Here is a 20,857-nt window from a genome sequence, read left to right as displayed (position 1 = left end):
ATTCAAGAGCAACAGAAGTGATAGTAGAGGTGGAAATAAATATACATGTATAGTCTGAGCAGTCATGAAAAAATACAGAGTGTCTTGACAGAACATATAACAGGGAAAAAGGCAGAAACAAGTTATTAAACATGAATTAAGTCATCAAGCCAGTAATTCTTTTTCAAGCTTAAAAAGAAACAAAAAACACAAAGAAACAATACATTTAACAAAATAAATACATGGATTTTGCAAAGCTGTTTTTAACCATGACAAAATGTTTGGATATGCATAAGAATAAAACAAATCTTCTTAGCGTATGAATGGAAGTTAAATGTAATTTAAGGATTAATATAAATATATTTGATAGTGAAAGCTGAATATTTTAGACTCTTGCTATATAATTGCATTCAACCTTAAGTTTGATTAGTGCATAGCCAAAAGGGGAAAAAAATAGGCAAAAAAAATAAAATACATATTCTTAAAATAAATCTGTGAACATTTTTTTTAACAGAGTATCATTTATGAAATTTGTTAAAAGATATATGATTGGGCAAGATTCCAAGTAGAGACTTAAACAATGACAAGATGCTGCAGTGTGATTGTATTCTACTTTCAATGGTCTCTGTTGTCTTGAATAAGACCTTTTAATAGGGATGTAAAAGTCTGTCTCAAAAATACTTTTTATTACCAGTAACCGAGACTATATCAGAAACTTTTGCTAGGAGTTCTAGGGATTACATAATGCTCAGTCCTGTTCTCTGAAGGTTTTGTACGCGTTTTCTGAATCCGGCTTTCATTATTACATCTTTAGATAAGTATTTTTTTTCATTGGTTTTCAGCAATCCTATGAATGACAAAACTGTTTGCAAAGCAAAACATCCTTCTGATTTCAAATAATGCATTTAAATATATTCAGAAGTTTGAAGTGAAAATTCTTACAATAAAGAAAAATAAATCTCAAGAATAGACTGATCTAATGCAATTCTTATGGGAAAAAAAGTACTGAAGGGATATGCCAGTTCTTAAGCCTGGTATGTGGGCTGCTGACGGACTCCAACTCAGCAAGTGAGGCACAAGTGTATTGGAGAGCAAGCTCTCTGGACTTATTACCAGGTCTTTAAACTAGGTTTGACGGCGGAAGGAAGGGGAGTTAGAAGTGACTGAGAAGGGCTGGGGGAGGTTTTCACAGCTGTCACTGTTGAAGATAATCAGGAAAAACATCTGAATTGTCTCATAGGATTGTCTGAGGGCTCCTCTGAGAAGGTAATATTCCCGATACTCTGTCCGGAATCATCTTCCCTCTAGGGATAACTGTGCCTGCTGCTTCCCTAAAGTGCATGTATACTGATGCACGAAGCATGGGAAATAAACAGGAGCTCGAGATCTGTGTTCAGTTGCAGGGCCATGATCTCATTGCAATCACAGCCATGTCATGGGACAGCTCACATGACTGGAACACTGTCATGGAGGGCTGTGTCCTTTTTAGGAAAGACAGGCTGGGGAAGTGAGGGGATGGGGTTGCCCTTTATGTGAGGGAGCAATTAGAATGTACCCAGCTCCAGCTGGGGGAGGGTGAAGGACAAGTGGAGAGCTTGTGGGTGAGAATTAAGGGGTGGGCTGGTATGGAGGACACTGTTGTGGGGGTGTACTACAGGTCACCAGATCAGGAGGAGGATGTCGATGAGGCCTTCTACGAGCAGCTGCTAGTAGCCTCCCGGTCACGGGCGCTGGTTCTCATGGGGGGCTTCAATCTTCCAGACATCTGTTGGGTAAGCAACTTCGCCAGGCACGTGCAGTCCAAATGGTTCCTACAATGCGCTGAAGACAATTTTCTGACACAGGTGGTGGAGAAGCCGATGAGGCAGGGGTGCTCCTGGACCTTGTCCTTACCAACAGGGTTGGGCTTGTTAGGAATGTGAAGGTTGGGGGCAGCTTGGGATGCAGAGACCATGAGATGGTGGAGTTCCAGATGGAACTTAGTGGAAGAAGTAAGATTATAAGCAGGATTGCTACCTTGGACTTTTGGAGAGCCAACTTTGACCTCTTCTGGGAACTACTTGGGAGTATCTCATAGGCTAGGTTGCTAGAAGGCAAGGGTGCTTGTGAGAGCTGGGCTACATTTAAACAGCACTTCTTCCAAGCTCAGGATCGGTGCACCCCTAAGAGTAGGAAATCAGGGAAGGGGGGTAGGAAACCTGCGTGGATGAGGAAGGAGCTCATCGACAAGATCAAAAGGAAGAGGAAGGTCTATGAAATGTGGAAAAAAGGCCTGTCCTCTTAGGAGATATATAGGAATGATGTCAGGGCCTGCAGGGACACAACAAGGAAGGCTAAAGCCCACCTGGAGATTAAGCTTGCAAAAGAGATAACGGATAATAAGAAGAGGTTTTTGTTTGTTTGTTTTGTTTTGTTTTTAAGTATGTAAACAGTAAAAGGAAGACTGGAGATAATGTGGGTCCCCTACTGAATGAGGGGGGTGTTGGGGTAACAGGGGACACTGTGAAGGTGGAGATACTGAATGACTTATTTGCTTTGGTCTTTGTTTCAAAGACTCTGGAGGGAGGAGAAAGAGTCTGGGAAATGGAGATCTTCTCCCTGGTTGATGAGGGAGTGGTTTGGGATCATCTGAGTGTGATTAACACACACAAATCCATAGGCCCCAATTAGTGGAGGTGATTGCTGAACCACTCTCTATCATCTTTGAAAGGTCCTGGAGAATGGGAGAGGTGCGTGAAGACTGGAGGATAGCCAATGTCACTCCGGTCTTCAAGAAGGGCAGGAAGGAGGATCCGGGAAACTACAGGCCAGTCAGTCTCACCTCTGTCCCTGGAAAGGTATTGGAACAGCTTGTTCTGGATGCCATCTCCAAGCAACTGGGAGAGAAGAAGGTTATGAGGAGTAGTCAGCATGGATTCACCAAGGGGAAGTCGTGCTCAACCAACCTCATTGCCTTCTATGATGGCATCACCAGCTGGCTAGATGAGGGGAGAGCAGTGGATGCCATCTACCTTGACTTGTGATTCAGGAAGAGACAGAGACCTGCTCCTCCATCTGGAATGTCACAGGTCCATGGGACCAGATGAGCTCCACCCTAGGGTGCCGATGGAGGTGGCAGAGGTGATTGCCAAGCTTCTTTCCACCATCTATCAGCATTCCTGATTATCTGGAGAGGTCCCAGAGGATTGGAAGCTTGCCAATGTGTCCCCCATCTACAGGAAGGGGCATAAGGAGGACCCGGGGAACTACAGGCCTGTCAGCCTGACCTCAGTTCCAGGGAAATTTATGGAGCAAATCATCTTGGGTGAGATCACATAGCATGTGCACGGCATCCAGGGGATCATGCCCAGCCAGCATGGGTTCATGAAAGGCAAGTTGTGCTTGTCCAACCTCATGTCTTTCTATGATTGTGTGACCAGACTAGTAGATGAGGGAAGAGCTGTTGATGTAGTCTACGTAGACTTCAGCAAAGCTGAATAAGGTATCCCACAGTATTCTCCTGGAGAAGCTGGCTGCCCGTGGCCAGGACAGGTATACCCTTCTCTGGGTAAAGAACAGGCTGGAGGGACACGTCCAGCAGGTATGGAGTTTAGTCCAGCTGGCGTCCCGTTTCAAGTGGTGTCCCCTAGGGGTCACCACTTGGGGCCTATCTTGTTTAATACGTTTATTGGTGACCTTGATGAGGGGATTGAGTGTACCCTCAGTAAGTTTGTAGATGACACCAAATTGAGAGGTAGTGTTGATCTGCCTGAGGGTAGGGTGGATCTTCAGAGGGATCTAGATAGGCTGGCTGCTGAGCTGAGGTGAATAGGATGAGGTTCAACAAGGCCAAGTGCTGGGTCCTGCACTTTGGCCACAATAACTCCATGCAGTGCTATAGGCTTGGGGCAGAGTGGCTAGAAGACTGTGAAGAGGAAAAGGACCTGGGAGTGTTGATTGATACTCAGCTGAACATGAGCCAGCAGTGTGCCCAGGTGGCCAAGAAGCCCAATGGCATCCTGGCCAGTATTAGGAATAGTGTAGCCAGCACAAGCAGGGAGGTGATCATCCCCCTGTACTCAGCTGTGTTCAGTTTTGGGCCCCTCGCTACAAGAAAAGCATCAAGGCCCTGGAACATGCCCAGAGAAGGACAACAAAACTGGTGAGGGGTCTGGAGCACAAGTCTTATGAGGAGTGTCTGAGGGAGCTGGGATTGTTTGATCTGGAGAAGAGAACTCATTGCACCCTATTCATTGCATTCAACTTCCGGAAGGGGAATTGTGATGAGGAAGGGTCAGCCTCTTTTCCCAGATAACTAGTGATAGGACCCAAGGAAACGGCCACAAGTTGCACCTGGGGAGATTTAGATTAGATACCAGGAAAAACTTTTTCTCTCTTCAGTGGTCAGGCACTGGATCAGCCTGCCCAGGGAGGTGGTGGAGTCACTGTCCCTGGCGGTGTTCAAGAAGCACTTGGATAAGGTGCTATGAGATATGATTTAATAGTTTAGTGGGTAGTATTGGTGATAGGAGGATGGTTGGACTAGATGATCTTGTAGGTCCTTTCCAATTATGTGTTTGTGTTATTCTATGATTCTATGAAAATAGAGAACAAATTTCTGTCTATCTGTCATATTCATACAGTGTTTTTGTGACCACTGTTTTGCAATCTCCTTGTGTTTCTCTTATATGTATTTTTATTTGTCCTCCCTCACAAGTATCAGGAACTGACAATGAATGCTGTCCCCATTTGCCATACTATCAATGCAATATTTCATCATACACTGCCAAAAGCTTTCTTTGATATCTGAAACAGATTTTATCAACACCTTCTGGGTATTTAGACCATGTCTACATTTATTTATTAATATACATCTCAGTGCTCCACAGGGCTCAGATCCATAACCATACTGCTGAACAGCTGCTTGGAGCATTCCCTTATCACTGTCTCAGATATTTCCCTAGATTTCATTTCACTTCATTTTAGATTTATACAATACAAAGATCTACCACTAGAACTAATTTTCTAAACATGTAATTCTTCTTTTAAACCATGACTGGTTTGTACAAAAGACAGGTTAAGTTTCTAGGGTCACTAATAAATATTGTTTCAAGACATTTCTCAGAAACTTAGGAAAATAAAACGTCACGGTACTCAGGATTTCAAAGTTCTCAGTTTGAAAGAAGAGAACAACAAAACCAATAACAATAAAATAAATCTACTGTAGGAAATAATAAATTTATGATAAGAACATAAATGATGTGTGATAATCACAAATTTAATTTTCAGGTAAAATGGTAAAAGATTTATTGATTAGCGACTTGCTGTGACAGTTCCTTAACTTCAACGTTTTGCAGTAAATTTGTCATAGTTACCAAATCACCAAACCACAGAACTCTGTCACCTGTCTTACTGGGTAGCAGTCTCATGTAGCCTGCAGTTGATAAGTAATGTTAAACTGCTCACCATCCAACCCAAAGTGTTGCACTTCTGTTTTACTATTCTGTTCTTCAGCTGAAGCAAGTAAACTGAGTTTTTAAAATTACACATAGTCTTTGCCTAAAGCTAAAATATTTTTTTTAGTTCATATTTTTGAATTATGAAATTGCAGTTTTTCTCTTTATAAGCACATTTAGACACATCTAGTCTGTCCAGACATTTGATACAAAACATTTTCAACATAATGACACTGATTCTCTTGAAAAACCTTTTTGAACAACTTTTTTGTTGTTCTTACTGTTTTTCACTACTGGCTGACAAAACAGTGTTCTCCTGACTCTCCAATATTTCTGAACACAAAACTCCTTTATATGTCTGACATCAGACTTATACAGGGAAAGAAAAAAAACAAAAAGAAAAACAAACAAACAAACAACAACAACAACAACAACAAAAACAGGCATTCCTAGGCCAGGGATTTCTATTTTAGATATTTATCATAGAACAAGATGACTTGCACAACAGAAGTTCTTTCTTCTCTGCAGAGACTATTAAACAAGTCCAGCTGGTAAGATCAAATGCAGATGCCAACAAGTTTACATATAAAATTATATAATATGAATAGAAACCTCTTCACAATAAGCTATATTTTATTTTTCTTGAGTATAACACATGAAAGAAAAACAGTCCAAAAATATCAGATAAACATGTAGGCAATGAAGCAGGGAAAAAAAACACACTGAATTAGGAGTCAGAGATAGAGTTCCATTATCCTGCAATGTGAGCTGAATATTATCTTGTTTTCAAATTTTTGTGACATTGTCTGAATTGTTCTTTCCATTTAGATCTGTGTTTTATTGCATATTTTGTAGAAAGGAAATTTGGGTACCTCAATGTTCGACAGGATATTACAAATAAGTTAAAACTATAATGCCAAAGAAAGTGCTGAAGGTTCTTTCATTTTTATGACAGAAACTACAAAATATTTGACTCACAATATTTATTTGACTCAAAATATCTATTTTTTTAATCACAATACTTCTGTGCCTGGGAAGATCATGGAACAGATTCTCCTCTTAGCATTGTCAAGGCACATGCAAGACAAGGAGGTGATCCGAGACAGCCAGCACGGCTTCAAGAATGGCAAATCATGCCTGACCAATCTGGTGGTCTTCTACGATGAAGTGACTGCATCAGTTGACAAGGGAAGACTGACCAATGTCATCTACCTGGCCTTTTGTAAGGCCTTTGACATGGTCACACATTGTCTTTGACAGGTCCTATCTGGGTCTTCAGATTGGAGAGATGGATTTGATGGGTAGACCATTCAGTGAATAAGTAATTGGCTTGAAAGTTGCACCCAGAGAATGGTGGTCAATGTATCTATGTCCAAGTGGAGGCCAGTGATAACTGGTGTATCTCAGGGGTCCTGGGACTGGTGCTGTTTAATATCTTTCTCAATGACATAGGCAGTGGGATCGAGTGTGCCCTCAGCAAGTTTGCAAATATCACTGAGCTGAGTAGTGCAGTTGATACAACAGGAGGAAGAGATACGATCCAAAGAGACCTGGAAAAGCTTGAGCACGTGAACCCAATGAGGTTCAGCAAGTCTATGTGCGAGGTGTCGCACCTGGATTGGGGCATTCTCAGGCATAATACAAACTGGGAGACGAACACAGTAAGAATGGCCCTGCAGAGAAGGTCTTGGGGGTTCTGGTGGACAAGAAGCTTGACACGAGCCAGAGGTGTGCACTTGCAGCCCAGAAGGCCAACTGCATCCTGGACTGCATCAACAGAGGAGTGGCCAGCAGGTCAAGGGAGGTGATGGTCTCCCTCTACTCTGCCCTCGTGAGACACTACTTGGAGTCTGAGGCCCCTAGCACAAGAAGGACATGGACCTGTTAGAGTGAATCCAGAGGAGGGCCACAAAGTTAATCAGAGGACTACAGTACCTATCCTATGAAGAAAGGCGGAGAGAAGAGGGGATGTTCAGCCTAAAGAAGAGGAGGCTCAGGAGTGACCTCACTGCAGCTTTTCAATACTTAAAGAAGGCTTACAAAAAAAGATGAAGAACAACTCTTTTGCTCAGTCAGATAATGACAGGACAAGGGGGAATGGTTTTAAACTAAAAGAGGGGAGATTTAGACTAGACATTAGGAGGAAATTCTTAACTCAGAGGGTGGTGAGGCACCGGAACAGGTTGCCCAGAGAAGTTGTGAATGCCCTATCCCTGGAAGTGTTCGAGACCAGGTTGGATGAGGCCCTGAAAAACATGACCTAGTGGGTGGCATCCCTGCTTATGGCAGGGGCGTTGGAACTAGAGAGACCAAAGTCTCTCTAGTCTCTCTTGGGTTGGAAGGGACTTCAAGGTCCAAGCCAAGACATATTATGATTTATTTATTTAGTTTTAAATCAGTAAGTACCATGACATCACAAAGAATTGAGTATGCTTTTAAAACAAAAGAATGTGGTGTTCTGTAGATACAGTAAATAGAAACAGACCTCCCTCTTTCTTCTCTTACTTATCCTTTATTTTTTATTAAATCCAATCTCATTAGGAATTCAAGAACTTGGTAGATGTCTCTGCACAGGACAAAGCAGAAAATGCTGAGCTGGAAGTACTAGGATTTTCTTTTCTATTCTTATGTGTACACAAGCTTCTCCTTCTCACGGACTTCCATAACTCATGTAGCTCTGCACAGTCACATATGGGGCAAAACTAGAACTAAAACTAAAACTAAAACTAAAACTAGAAGGCAAAACTGCTAGTTAGAAAAGGGAACTTGAAGAGTGAGGGAGATTATTGTTCGTATTTGGTTCTTTGTTTTCTACACCACAGAGTGGTGATACATTGTAAACACTACTAACTGAGGAGTATCTGAGCAGAGCCAAGGCAGAAAAAAATTTCAAGAAAATTTGTTTCTGTTATTCAAATATTTCCAGTCCATTGAAGGAGCAGTTATTTATTTACATAATATTAAAGGTCTTGCTTAGAACAAACTGAAGTACTGTACAAACAAGCCTGGAAAATGACGTCCCTTTTCCCAATTTCTTGAAAAAAATACTGACTTTTGAGATGTAAAATTTTAATTCACAGCATATTAGAGTTTTCATGGCTTATGGAAATACAGCTCTGTGTGTCTATTTGAATACCTTTGAGGTGATGCAAAATGTTTTTTAACTTTACTTTTTTAATTTGAAATAGCATTGCATTGCATATGTCAGGCTTTTTTTTTTTTTTTCTTTTTTTTCCCCCACTCAGAAATTCAGTCTGTTGTTTCCCTTCGTGTTCACTATTAGTCCAACACAATATTAACTTCCACATCCAATCTCTTTACTTCTTCAGAACCTGTAGGAATTTTTTCCCCTTCTATGTTGCCTTTTTTTTTTAAAAAATAATATAAAATGGTAAATCTTCAAGCTATTCCTAAAAGATGAAAATACACATCACTTGTGCTAAGGTGGTTGTTTAAAAGATAGATGTGTATGCCGTTAGATTTTCTGTTCACTAGAGTTACTTTCTTTTTCCTCCCTTAACAAAAATAAATAAATAAAAATCTCTTCTTGTTATCTTATTCAAAAAGGAAAAAGACAGTAAGAGTCTTTTTTTAGGAACACTTGACTGCCTCAATACAAGCTGATTTTTCCATAGCATCTGTCATGTTCTTATTTTGCCATGCTGAACAGACATTTTTAAAAAGTAAATGCAGAGCAAAACATTTTGCTAAACCTTAATTAGCATTTTTATCAAATACTTTACCCCTAGAATTTAATATAATAACTCTTTATGGCATGACCAGTTTAGCCCAACAGCACAAATTTTATTGTCAACATCTACATTAGCTGAATAGAGATTACAACCATGATTTAACCTTTCATATTTTTAAAGCTAAATTTTAAACTATAGGAAAGCTATCAGTATTGCTAATCTACTTTTTGAATGGTGCCAGTACTCATTTATCTCCTTATAATACTAACACAGTGAAATCCTTATGTTGTCATATGCATGTTACAGAAGATACTCGATATGTTGTGCAGTACGTTTTGTAACTTAAGGTCTTTGTAACTCAAGCAGAAGTTTATCAAGAGGTACACTGACTATTACTTATACAAGTAATATTTATATATATATAAAACAACTTGACCTAAAAATGTTCCATCTAAATTATTTAGAAAATGTATATGTGCAATATATCTTTTTTTTCTGAAAGGTGAATAATTTCCATGTTAATAACAAAAGCCCTCTCAACTTTCACATACTCAGATAACCATTACTTTTTTCCATTTGAAGCTGTCACTGTAGTTTGAAATTCATTTCTTGATACCCATTTTTCTATGTACCGTCACAGATCCAAAGTTCTCCTAAAAGTTATACTGATGATCATGCTTCCCTTCATGCTTCTATATGAGAAAGACAAATATTAGATCTTGCTTCTCATCACTACCAGAAAAGCTCAAAGGTATACCCCTGGTCAGAGAATCTAATGGAAAAAATTGCTTTCTAAAGGTAAATATGAAACACAAAAGAACTAAATGGTTCTCCATTGAGCTGCTGCTACCCCTTCTCTTAAAGAAAAATGCAGACATATTGTTGTCAACATTACTGGTGCGAGTGGCCAACAACAGCAACGAAATAGGTAAATAAAATTAAATAAAAAATCTAAGGTACTCGTGATGCTATATGGATACCTCATGCAGACTGTAACTTTAAGCAGTAACTTTGATGATCAAAAGAATATTTAAAGTATATTAAAATCATATTTTCTTAATGGGTTATCAATTTAAATATCTTTGTAATATACTTCAATTGCACTATAGAGTTAAGGTGATATGCTGAATTAAATAAGGAAATGAAGGATTATATTTTTAATTAGTTTAATTTGAGAAAATGCACATTTTGCCAGAAACTGTAACTCAAACACAGTGAAAAACTTTGTGATATAAAAACTTCACTTACCTTTACTGTTTCAATTTTAGTTCTGGTTAACGTCTGATTAATTGCTGAAATGGGGGAAAACGTTTTCTTCCTACTGTTATGATGATGATATTAACCTTTTTAACTGACACAGTTTAAAATAACAAAGATAAGGAAAATTGAAGTCTATATGAAGTCTATATGAAGTTTATGAACTGTCATCAGATTGCATTGTTCCTGACACTGAATGAATATTAAACATATTCCAGAAGTTCTATTAATAGTACAATACTAATAAATAAATAAATAAATAAATAAATAATAAAAAAATGACATGGTTTATATGCTAGAACACATTTATAATGATAGTTAAAATCTATATTTAATATTTTTTGAACTTCAATAAATTCTTCCTTAGTTGATATTGACTTCTTTAAAGTGTCTTAAGCATGAGGTATTACTTATTTATTTATTTATTTTTGTGAAAGCCTTTTTATAATGACTTAAAAGGAATATCAGGAAAAAAAAAAGTTTGAATCAGTTAATAAAATATGAAAAAAAAAAAAATCCCAGTTCTGAATCTTTTGGAAAAGATAGATTTTATTAAATTATTTTTTAAGCTCTCTTAATCTTTGCATCCCTAAAATAAATTATCTCCAAGATAATTCTTTGTCTGATGTACAGAACAATTACTTTCATTTTCTTCTATCAGTTCTATTTAAAAAAATACTTGCCTTTTATCTCTAAATTATTGCTATTCCTCCCAGTGAGTTTCTCTTTCCTTCTAGAAATTGTCTAGATATACAATATGTAACTGCTAGCAAAATTATTTGGTACCCAAGATCTTTTCCTAAATTTCTACAGATCAATAACAGAATGTTATTGACATTTTCAAGACAGTTGTGGGTTGTGCTTCTATCACAACATCCATAAATATCAAGTACAACCACTGTTAACACTGGGGGTTGCTTGAACAGAAACATCTAGGAGTTTTTTTTGTTTTGTTTCCGAAGTCCATTGTTGTTGGTGTGTTTTTTTTTTTGTTTGTTTTGGCTGGTTGTGTTGGTTTGTTCTACCCCCCTCTACACACAGAGACACACACACAATTACTATCAGTTCATCTCAAATGAGGTCTCTGGAAAAAGATAGTTCCGCTTCCTGACTCCACAGTACCTCTGGGGAATAAGAGTTCTAAAGAGTCCTGGCATTCCCTGCAGTGGTAAAATGCTTTTTTCAGATGAAAGTTGTTATGAAATTTCTCTTTAATTAACCTTGCTCCCTACACTGGTAAATGCCTTATGCAGCTGAAGGTTGTTCTGAAATTTCTCTTTAATTCAGCTTATTCTCTTTGCAGATCATTTAGTACACATCACAGGTTCTCATTTACAGTTGTAGGATAATGAAAAAACAATAGTAAAATCATAAGCAATCCCCTCCCAGAGTACTACATGCTTATTTCAATGCTTCTAGCTTAAATTTTCACATGGTGAAAAGAGTTTCACCAGGTGCAAGAGTTTCTATCTTCACTGAACTTCTCTTCAGACCATTTATGTGGCCTGTTGAGAACCCCCAAAATGACAGCTCTGCCTTCCAGCATGCTGACTATTCTTGCCACTTGAGCACAGTTAATGTTAGGTCAGATTGCTTAGGGCCTTCTGACAGAGGCTATAATATGTCACACATATTATGTAGGCTGTTTTTGTTGTTGTTGTTGTTTTGTCTTATCTTTTAATGAGATTAATATTTGAAAATATGATTTGCAGGTCATATAAAATATTTGGAGGGCTCATCTGAAACTTTGCTTTGGTTCACAGTTCTTATGTTTTCATGTCATCCAAATAATTCTAGTGTTTTATTGTGTTCTAGTGTTTATTGCTAACTAAGACCAAAATGCTTTTCAGTATATATACTCTGGGGGAAGATGCAGGAAGCCTCAGAAAGCTAGTCTTACCTAGCTTCCAGAAATGAAGTTTCATCATAGAAATACTTCCAGCTGTTAGAATATGTTATCCAACAAAAGCTTATTATAAACAGGATGATGAGTAACACATTTTACTGCAAGGGGAAGGATTGAAGAAGGAGAGAAAAAAAGGTAAGCACCTAAGTGCCTCTTAGCCATCTGGTAACTGGGAAAACATAAAATATGATGTGTTCCATTTTTGCCTAGACCTGCCAAGAATGTCCAAGCAGAAAAGCATAAGCACTTTGAAGCTGCTGATATGATTTCCCTTTGATTCAGGTCACAGTGGTACAAGAGTCTGTAGGCATTTCTTCCCTTTCATTATTCATGTTTGATGTTATTTAGCTATTTAGTTACAAGTAGGGGGGGAAAAAAAAAAAGAAAAAAAAAAAGAAAAAAAAAGAAAAAAAAAACATCGATCAAAGAGGAAGCTAAATATATTTTTTGTTAGGTGTGAACCAACTACTAATATATCTGTAATTGATTTATTCACAGTATTGGTCTTATTCCTTCCTCCATTTCTACCTGCTTCTTTATTTTGTCTTCTGTTCCATGTCAGTGTTTCTTTTATTCCCAGTTCTATGTATCTTACTTTTTTTTTTTCTTCTCTATTTTCCTTGTTCCCAAGGGTAATTTTTATATTTGTTACATGAATTTCTCTCATACATAGAACTATAATTGTACCTTGTTGTCTCTAACTCAGTCTGTTTAATATTTGAAGGCATTTATATACATGATTTGGCATGTTTTAGAGGTTAGTAGAAATCATTCAGTTTCAAGTTAACATGGTTACTCTGAATTTCCTTGAGCTCAGTCATCAGAGAATGGTGATACAGAAAGGATTCCAGTCTTTTATTATAAATTCCATGGACTCTGTTTCTTAACTGCCTTTTCAGTTATTTTTGCAGTTCCACATGACACGCAGTGCAAACTTCTTAATATTAAAATTATTCTATCGGTGGTTTTACCGTGCTGGGCAGCTAAACCCCACAACCGCTCTCTCACTCCCCCTCCTTTAGATAAGGAGGGGGAAAAGTAAAGCAAAGAACAACTCACGGGTTGAGATAAGGATAATTTAATTAAAGGGAAATAATTATAATAATTAAATAAAGACTACCATGAACTAAACAATTTAACTAAGGGGAAATAAAAGGGAAAGGGGAAAAAGGGAGGAAAACAAACAAACAAAATAAATGAAAGCTATATGGAAGTGCAGAGGAAAGAAATTACTCTCTACTTCCCACAAATGAGCGATGATTGACCACGTCCTTGAAGCAAGGCCTCAACGCACGCAGCCGGTGTTCGAGAGGAGGACCAACGTCTTCTCAACGAGAGCCCACCCCCCCCTCTTCTTCCTGTTTCCACCTTTTATTGCTGAGTGTGACACCACATGGTATGGAATATCCCTTTGATTGGTTTAGGTCAGCTGCCCTAGTGATGTTTCTCTCCTCACTTTTTTGCCCACCCCCTAGGAGGGTTAGAGAAAGGCCCAATGCTGTGCCACTGCTGCTCAGCAGTAGACACAACGCTGGTGTGATAACACTGCTGTTCCAGCTACAAGTACAGAGTACGGCACTGAATGGGCTGCTGCCGGGAAAGTTAACATTCCAGCCAGACCCAGTACAGTATAATAGCAATGACACAGAGGTGTAGGAGAAGAGATTTTGCACATTCTAGAAATACGGAAGTCCAATTGGTATAGCTAGATATGATATCTAGCTATATATGAGCTGTGCTTGTATGCACACACAGTGCTCTTAGTCATTAATTACTGGAGTGGCCCAAGACCTGCCCAGCCAATTATCTGCAGATACAAGATTACAAACTAGCTTGAGACAATTGAGAGACTAGGTGACTGAATGGTTACTGAACTAGGTGATTTCAATCTTTCATTGTTTCTCATCTATTATCCACCCGAGGATGCTGAAGGAGCTGTGGACGTAATTACCAAGCCAATTTCCATCATCTATCAACAGTCATGGTCATTCAGAGAGGCCCTGAGTGACTGGAGACTTGCTAATATGATGCCCACCTATAAGAAGGGTTGGAAGGAGGACCTGGGGAACTACAGGCCTGTCAGCCTGACCTTGGTGCCAGGAAGGGTGATGGAACAGGTCATCTTGAATGCAGTCATGCAGCATATGTGGGACAACCAGGGGGCCAGGCCCAGTCAGGCATGAACCCATGCTGACTGGGCCTGGCCCAGTCCTGCAGGCAAGCCCTACCTGACCATCTCATCTCCTTCCATGCCCAGGTAACCTGCCTGGTGGATGAGGGAAAGCCTGTTGACATAGTCTACCTAGACTTCAGCAAGGCCTTTGACATGGTTTCCCATAATATTCTCCTGGAGAAACTGGCAGCTGAAGGCTTGGACAGGTACGGTCTTTGCTGGGTTAAAAAATGGCTGGACAACCTGGCACAGAGAATAGTGGTGAATGGAGTTAAATCCAGCTGGTGACCAATCATGAGTGGTATTCCCCAAAGGTTAGTGTTGGGGCCCGTATTCTTAATATATTTATTGATGATTTGAATGAGAGATTTGAGTGCAACCTCAGTAAGTTTTCAGACGACACCAAGTGGGGGAGGAGGGGGAAGTGTTGATCTACTTAAGGATAGAAAGGGCTTGAAGAGGGACCTGGACAAGTTGCATGAATGGGCAGAGGCCAATGGGATGAGTTTCATATGGCTAAGTGCTGGGTCCTGCACTTTGGCCACAACAGCCCCATGCAGCACTACAGGCTTAGAGGAGAGTGGAATGCTGTGAAGAGGAAAAGGATCTGGGGTTGTTGGTCGATGCTCAGTGTGAACATGAGCTGGCAGTGTGCCCAGCTAGCCAAGAAGACCAATGACATCCTGGCTTGTATCAAGAATAGTGTAGCCAGCAGAATGAGGGAGAAGACTGTCCCCCTGGTGAGGCGGCACCTCACTGGGTGAGGCCACACCTCCAGTACTGTGTTCAGTTTTAGGTCCCTCACTACAAAAAGAACATCAAGGCCCTGGAACATGTCCAGAGAAGGGCTACAGAGCTGGCGAAGGGCCTGGAACAAAAGTCCTATGAGGAGTGGCTGAGGGAACTGGGTTTGTTTAGTCTGGAGGAGGCTCAGGGGAGACCTTCTTGCTCCGTACAATTTCCTGATTTTGTGGGGAGCTGGGTATTGGCCTCTTCTCACAGATAACTAGTGATAGGACTAGAGGGAATGGCCTCAAGATGCACCAGGGGAGATTTAGGTTGGAAATTAGGAGAAATTTCTTCTCAGAAAGAGTGATCAGGCATTGGAATGGGTTGCCCAGGAAGGTGGTGGAGTCACCATCCCTGGGGGTGTTCAAGGAAAGGTTGGACCTGGTGCTTAGAGACATGGTTTAGTGGGTGATATTGGTGGTGGGGGGTTAGTTGGACCAGATGATCTTGGAGGTCTTTTCCAACCTTAATGATTCTATGATTCTATGATCTCTAATAAGATCAAATAAATGAGGACTTTACTCTTGTTTAACTTCTGATCAAAGTTTGTCAAAATTAATGTCGGGTTCAGAATTTGCAGGGATTTAGGGATAAAACAAAATGAGATCCCTAAAAGACTATGCATAAGATAAATATTAGTGTACAACAAGGAAAACTCCTTCACAAACATAGAAAACGAAAATATGACTTCAGTCAGAACTTGTAGCTATTTGTAGTTGCAGATCTTCATTTCTCCCCAATACTGTTATTTATACATTGACTTTTATATATTTTTTTTTCTAGAAAAGGAGTTTAATAATGTGTATGATCACAATATGTGTATAATTTTACTGTTCTGTGTGATTCTACTACTCAATACAAAGGATGAACTCTTCACACAAGCTATGAACCAATTATCCACATCTTTTTCACAGTAGATTATCTCAGAGCAACATGAAGTTTTAAGCTATGAACAATCATCCTGTTTTTTGGTGACAGTCAAATTTTCATGATATTTCATTGGTCTCTTGAGAAAATCTTGAGCAAATTTATGAAATCAAACAAGCCTTGATATCCTGGTAGAGGACATCAAAGGACCATCAAAGAACAAAGATTTAGTGCAAAAGAGGATGGGCTGCTTGTTTAATTTCTTTGTCCAGTTCATCAATAGATGGCAGCAAATAGCTCCTTTAACTCTGATCTCCAGCCTAGTGGTTGACACACCTTTAGTGTGTTTGTTTGTTTTTTGTTTGTTTGTTTGTTTTTGTTTGTTTGTTTTTTTCCTATTTTTGCTTTTCCCTCTAAAAGACTCATGTAAGTGACTCTATGTGGCAGTGAGGTTGCACTATAAGACATATAAAACTTAAACAGGCAACTTCTTCACTTCTTCTTAGGGAGAATTCAAAGGGTTTCACCAAGAACTGTAAGCAGTTCCTGACAAGTCTAAATCTTAAAGGAAGTGTGCACATATCTTATGCACAGAAACTCATTGGAATCTGCGGGCCAGATTTATCCCTAATAAAACAGGACAGCTGGAAAGAATGCTCAGTGTTCATGTAAGATGTCAGCTGGCTTGGGACTCCAGCTTAATGCATTCCAGTAAAAGTGAAAATTATGTGAATAATACTTATTTATACATATTGTACCCCGATTTTTTTTTTAATTAGGAATCTGAATTCAGATTGGATGGTTCTGGCAAAGCATAGATATGAATTAATTCCAAGTAAAAACACTTATAAGAAGAGAAAAAAATCAGTATATCTGACAGTGCACCATTTAGAATAGTTTGCAAAGGACAAATATTGAAAGTGCATTTAAAAAGTCACCAATGTGAAATGAATTTAATGCAAGTTGTGTAATTTATTAAATCTGGCAGTGCTCAGTTACTTATTTAAGCCAATAAATTTATTGTAATTCAGAAGAGAAAATGAGAGTATGTCTTCATTTTCTCAAGATGTTTCATTTGTTATTAAAGTTTTAATTTAAATGAAAAACAAACAAGCAAAAAGCAATGTTCTACACTTGTTACACAATTCTATCTTTTGTTATTTAACATGTCATCTACAAAAGATCATAATATTTTACTGCTGCATCTTGAGCCAAAATTGTGATGGAACTGAAAAACACCGTGTTCAAGGTTCAAGCCACTAATGTTTCTGTCCTTGCAACATTATTTCTGGATAAGAACAAGGATGTTGCCAACATAACAAAGGACTTCTGTATGAAATCAGTGAGGTTGAATTGCCAGTACTTCAGTTCCTACTAAGTTCCGTTTTCTGTTTTCTTAAATTTTCATGTTAAAATTACTTTGGAGAATATATGTGATAATACATCACATTATTAGACAAATGCATTTCTTCGTTGCAAAGTTCAAGGATACCTGCCATATATGTTTTATAAAACACAAAACAACATTTTTTAAATATTCCTGTATGGTGCTATCTACTATAAAAATTAACAGAATTTTATGAGAAAGATATCTCTTGATTAATTTATTGTTCCCTTAAGGAAAGAAATGAAACAAAAACAAAACAACAACAACAAGAAAAAAACACATTGCTTTATTAGGGGCTCAGATGTATAATTAGCATTGTACTAAAATGCATCTAATGTGTGGGAAATCAGAGCTGAAGATCTAGTTTAAACTATATACCTTAACTAGTATTTTCAGTCAAAGTGTTTGTTTGTTTGTTTGTTTTTTATTGTCAGCCAACATACACTGCTTGTATTTTCAGCTAAAGGAATTGTGTTTATTTTAAAGTAAGGAAGAAATATAATACTTACTGTGCTTAAATTCAGGAAAGGAAATGAAAAAAAAATTCTTCACTAGATCTTTATGATTAAACATTTTGGGACTTCATGAGTATAAGATAAAACATTTTGAAACATAACGTAGGCTGGTATGCTGTTTGGTCACAGTCTCTGGAGTTGGCACAGAGAACTAAAAAGTATTAGCAGTGGGTTTTTGTTTGTTTGTTTGTTTGTTTTCCCTTGGTACACCTGTATACAAGACACTTGAGCTTCAACTTGACACTTCAAGGAGTGAGGTCTCTTTCTGTTTGACTAAACCAGTTTACATCCATTTTGAAGCTACAGCACCTGAAGGCATGCTCCCACACAGCACTGCAGATAGTGTCATAGCCCTGGCAGAGGCAGGACAGGTCTCCCCAAGAGGTGCAGGGGGGTCTAGGCTGTTTAGAATTCCTTCCCCTCCTCTGCATTCATGTGACACTGTGACTCTCTTGTCCACTTCTAGTAAATTATTTCTTGTTCTTAAGTGTTCCAGAAGTTCTTGTGATATGATGGCCTTTAAGGGATGGTCCTCCTTTCTAAAGGGAAGCTGGGTATTCTTAGCTATACCTAGCATGTGCATGCACACACACACACACACACACACAGGCAGCCAACCACACACAAGAATAAACACATACAAGAATAGTGTCTTACAGGTATCACACACACACAAATAGCACTAACATAAACACAAACAACACAAATGGCCAGATCCTGTTCCTGTCATTTAAAGTTTCCTTGAAAATGTCACACCCCTATGCAGACACATGTAAACAGGTACCTCTTCTGGCTAGTCCAAACTGATAGTCTCACCTGTAGCCAACAGTCAGACTTTCTGGTGTCTCCAATATCTGGCACCAAAATCTATGGACTCACCTGTACTACCAAGTCCCTTTATCCAGGGGTGGGGGCTTTTATCTTGCTTACCAACTGGAAATTCACTAGCATCATAACACCCCAATAGAGAGAACATGCTCACACAGTAAAATATAGTTTAACAAGAGGATGCAATGGACTGAGGTGACCAGGTGCAGGGCTCAGCCAGACAAGCATACTGACCAGGAGCTTGTTTATATGCAAGTAATTCTTTTTATCCTTCCATCCCTCTCTTTCTCCAGATTTGGTCATTTAGCTAAAGATCTCTTTTGCACAATCTCAAAAGTCCATTAAACTATTTATTCCTGTTAGACACAAGATGATACACAAGATGATATTCCCTTTTTTATCAGTTACAAAGCTGTGGTTGAATCTTCTCAAGGCTTTGAGTAGTCTTTTAAAAGGTCCATCAGCCAGCAACCTGAAAGCTCTGTTTTTTGCTATATTTGCTATTCTCTCTCTCCCTCTCTCTCTCTCTCTCTGTCTGTCTCTTTTTCTCCCCCCTCTCAACCCTCTCCCCTCCCCAGGCTTTGTATATCTTGATATCTTGGTCTTTATCTTGTCACTTGTTTTTTGTTTTCTCCTACTTTTATACTGAATACCCATTAACCTTTCCAAATATTTTGACATTCACTGGAAGTGACTAAAAGAAAAACTCAGGTAACAAAGCAGGGAACCAAGGATATAAGACAGAGCTGAAAAAAAAAAATAAATAAATCCTTTTGTTGCATCCTCATCTAGCAGAACTATTCAGTCATTGAGACTCTCTCTATACACAGCCTTTTAATCCTCCCCTTTAAATATTGTTGTAGTGTGGACATATGAGTAGGAATGACTTAAAAGTCTGTGATTTAGCTTTCAGAAAAGTAACCCTTTGTGCTTATTTCATATTGTTTTCTGAAACTGATTTCCCTCTTCAAAGTATTTGTTTTATTCTGTAACCATGTATCAGGATTATATCTTCATTGCAGACCCCTATCTGGGATAACACTCTTAAAAAAAAAAAAAAAAAAAAGTGCTGCATGATGCTGGTTGAATGTCGCTAAATTCCAACAGCACTATAAACTTCATCAGATTTTGGCCAGGCAGCACTAAATATCCAAATTTGTGTCTGCAACTTTAGGAATCTCAGAACTCCCCCCCCCAGCCAAAAAAAAAAAAAAAAAAAGAATATTCAAACTCACATAAAAGGCAGGTGAAATATACAAACCTACTGCAATAAGCAGGAACTCAAACTCATTATACATGATAGTACAAACTGTCAGAGATCGGTGAGGGCCAGCTTCTCCCTAATGGATGGAAAGGTGCCATGTCATGCCAGCAGGTGGAGGCCTTGGCAACTAGGACCCCGTTCTACAGTAGCTGAGCAGGGAAGCAGAGCAGACCAAAGCTTGAAAGACAAGTTCAACCAAGAGTCCAGATCATCAAGCAAATTCACAGCAATAGGGCAGATCTCAGGTTAACCCCAGAACGTAGCTCAAGTCATGTTCAGGATCATGTCTGGTAAGGATAAACAGTGTCAAACACACTTCAGTCATCACACAGCAAGTCCATAGTGACAACAAAATCCAGAGGTTTTGGATGTTAAAGGATTGGGAGATCTTTCATATCTGGGGAGTTTGAGAAAACTAAAACTATAGCGCAGAAAAGACAAGTCTCTGGAGGATGTCATCATAGTGTATAAAAACCCGAGGAATGAGGATCCTTGTTAGTCTCCTTGTTAGTGCCCAGATAAGGGACATACAATGAGGGTGGTCTAACATTGGATTAGGTTAGTCCAGAAGGGTTGTGGAGCATTCATGGAAATGCAGAACCTAACTGTGGACAATTCTGGACAGTTTTCTTCATCTGATCCTGCTTGAGCAGAGTGGGGTGGATGAGGTGATCTCAGGAGGTCCTCTCCAACCTCAATATTTCTGTGATTTTGAGATCGAGACAAGAAGTCAGTCTGCAGGTCAGTGTTCAGATGATTGGAGCT

This window comes from Aythya fuligula, chromosome 1 (assembly GCF_009819795.1).
Source record: "Aythya fuligula isolate bAytFul2 chromosome 1, bAytFul2.pri, whole genome shotgun sequence".
Classification (NCBI taxonomy): domain Eukaryota; kingdom Metazoa; phylum Chordata; class Aves; order Anseriformes; family Anatidae; genus Aythya; species Aythya fuligula.
Note: the sequence above shows the minus strand (reverse complement) of the source record.